We start from the raw sequence: 3,205 nt of genomic DNA, 5'->3' as shown, positions 1-3,205 counted from the left end.
TACTCCCAGCAGTCCCAGCACAGCCCATCAGTTAAATTTGAACATCGCTCGTGAAGCTAATCAAAACGGAAAGTATTATTTTTTGTAAGAGTAGGTGGATCCTATTATAAGTATTAAATCACATTTACAATCGGATCTATCGCGAATTTATTTTGTTACCTTTATTTACCCACGTTTCGACACAGGTTTCACTGGTCGTGGTCGCGGCTAACTGACGTCCCAGCAAAATGTCAAAACAGAGATTTGTGTGACTACCCGACGAAAAGCGTATCTAAAGTTTGGGGTAGACATCACATTTTCAAACCACCCACTACACATAAATGTTAATTATTGTCAACACGCAACACTCACAACATCCGCGCCCACGTCCGAAGATAGATCCCTTGGCTTTAACTTCTGGATCACTGGTCCCCAAGTTGCCGATAAGTTAAAACCATCTTCCCTATTACAATTTCTGGGGTGCTTCTTGATTTCAATCGCTTCTAGCGTTGGCCGTTTTTTAGGGTTCCGTACCTCAAAAGGAAAAAACGGAACCCTTATCGGATCACTCGTGCGTCTGTCTGTCTGTCTGTCCGTCTGTCACAGCCTATTTTCTCCAAAACTACTGGACCAATTATGTTGAAATTTGGTACACATATGTAAGTTTGTGACCCAAAGATGAATATGTAACGTAAACAAATTAATTTTGAACACGGGGGCCACTTTTGGGGGGTAAATGAGAAAATTAAAAAATAAAGTTTGTCAAACTATATCGTGTTACACATCAAATGAAAGAGCTTATTGTGATAATCTCAAATATATATTTTTTATAATTTTAAGATAAATAGTTTAGAAGTTATTCAAGAAAATAGGCAAAAAATTACCATTCCCCCTTTATCTCCGAAAATACTGGGTCAAAAATTTTGAAAAAAATACACAAAATAGATCTTTGCCTAGATCACCGGAAAACCTATTAGAAATGTGCAGTCAAGCGTGAGTCGGACTTAATTACTAAGTTTTTGATCCGACCCCTACGAGTTTTTAAAGACATTTCACATAAAAAATACATTGTTTAAATTGTGTAACGTACGGAACCCTTGGAACGCGAGTCCGACTCGCACTTGGCCGGTTTTTTTTTAAATAGGCATGTCAACATTTCCCTGTTGTCTCATGGTGATCTTACAGCCGTCGAACACCGCTCCTTACATTCGTACATTGAACCGCATCGTAACGGAAATAAAAAAACGATTTACTCCTAAACGATTTTTATATTCACAGTCATTAGCGATCGAACATAAAAGGGTTCAGAATTAATTGGATTTCCTCAAACATTCCTTCCTAAACGTAACCAGATTTAGTCCTTCACTAACTTTATAAAACAGAGAGGGAGAGATGATTTTGTGTGAAGGATTGTCGAAAAAGCGGGAATAAACGAGCAATTAAATTTTTACGGTATTTGATATAGAACAGATCGTCTGTGGGCCGTGGGTCCTCAATTATGCAAAATCTTCGTGTCTAATTGAGTAGTTATGCGACGTAGAAAAAACAGACCAGACCAGCTAGTATGTATGCGACAGCGCTAGTAAGTCGCGCTAGATGTATACGCTAGCCGCGAGAACGCATCTCATGCTAGACCGCCGGTTATTCTAACAAAGGATACAAGAACAGTTATAATAAAATAATTCTCAATTTCTTATAAAAAAATTAATAGTTAAAAAGGAACTAAAATATTAAGCACTTATTTTAATAATTAGGTAATCCATACTATCCATACTAATATTATAAATGCGAAAGTCTGTCTGTCTGTCTGTGTGTTACCTCTTCAAATCGGTTCAGCGGTTTAAGCGTGAAGAGGTCCTCTTCACGCTTAAACCGCTGAACCGATTTAGTTGAAATTTGGTATACAGATAGTTTGAGTCCCGGGGAAGGACATAGGATACTTTTTATCCCAGAACTCACCCCTCAAGGGGGTGAAAAGGGGGGTGGAAATTTGTATGGGGAATCAATAACCGCTGAACCGATTTAGATGAAACTTGGTATGGGGATAGTTTGAGCTGTGGGAACGGATATAGAATAATTTCATCCCCGAAATCATCCCTTAAGGGTGTAAAAAATGGGGTGGAAATGTATAGTGTGGACCAATTTGGGGGTAAAAAAAAGGATGTATTAAAAAGCAGATTTGTTTAAGAATTAAGGTACCCAAATTACTAATTCCACGCAGACGTAGTCGCGGGCAAAAGCTAGTATAGGTTATATATAGTCGTATATTTTTTTAAATTATTTTGGACATTTTTATTTTTTTATATTGTAAATTATTTTAACAGATTTTTACTGTTTACCTATCTATTTATAGAAAGTAGTTTTATACACAATGACATTTTACTGTTTTATTTTCTTTTGACTATTTATTAACGGACGTTATTTTATTTTTTGATTATTATTCTTGATATTGTGTCGTGGAGATCTTTTTGTGAACGCATTTTAATCAGGCCATTGAAATCAAGAAACATAGAAATTTCAATCGAGACGAAGGTTTTAAGATCTCATCCACATGGAACCCAGTCATTAGTAAGTGTAAGCGAAACCAAATATCGAAAGTCGAAAAATCGAATATTGTGAGTGTTGTGTGTCGACCCGGTAACATCCCTAGTGCGCAAAACGTTCAAGTTAATAAACAAGACCAAGTGCGGGTAGTTCGAAAAACTCGCGCGCCTAGAAGATGTTGATGTCAACTTTAGCCAGTCTTCTCCGAGACCACGGGGACAACGCCGTCCTCGAAACGTCGGAGGTAAATTTAAAACTTATTTTACGCGATTAAGTCCCGTCGTTGTAAATAATAGTGAGTAAAAATCGTGAAAGTTTAAATCAGTGTAATGCATTTTATTTTGACATGTAAAATATAATGTACATTTTCAATGAGAAATAAGTGAATCTAATCTAATCTAAGGACGTACCTACGTTTCAAACTTGAGAAAACCTTCGGAATTAAAGTTTCAAGTATGGGTCGAATTTTCTCGAGTTTATGCAATCTCTTAAACGTCGACGGCGCCTTTAAATGATGACTCACGTTAGACCGGGCCGTGTTCGGGCCGGAGCTTCCGGCGCTTCGTTTTCTATGGAAAGCATCACGTGATCACCTGTCATGTCATACAAAAGTAAGCGCCGGAAGCTCCGGCCCGGACACGGCCCGGTCTAACGTGAGTCATCCTTAAGTCAGAGGCTTTTT

This window comes from Cydia strobilella, chromosome 4 (genome assembly GCF_947568885.1).
Source record: "Cydia strobilella chromosome 4, ilCydStro3.1, whole genome shotgun sequence".
NCBI classification, from domain to species: Eukaryota; Metazoa; Arthropoda; class Insecta; order Lepidoptera; family Tortricidae; genus Cydia; species Cydia strobilella.
The sequence above is the reverse complement of the archived record's forward strand: the minus strand, read 5'-3'. Positions refer to the sequence as shown.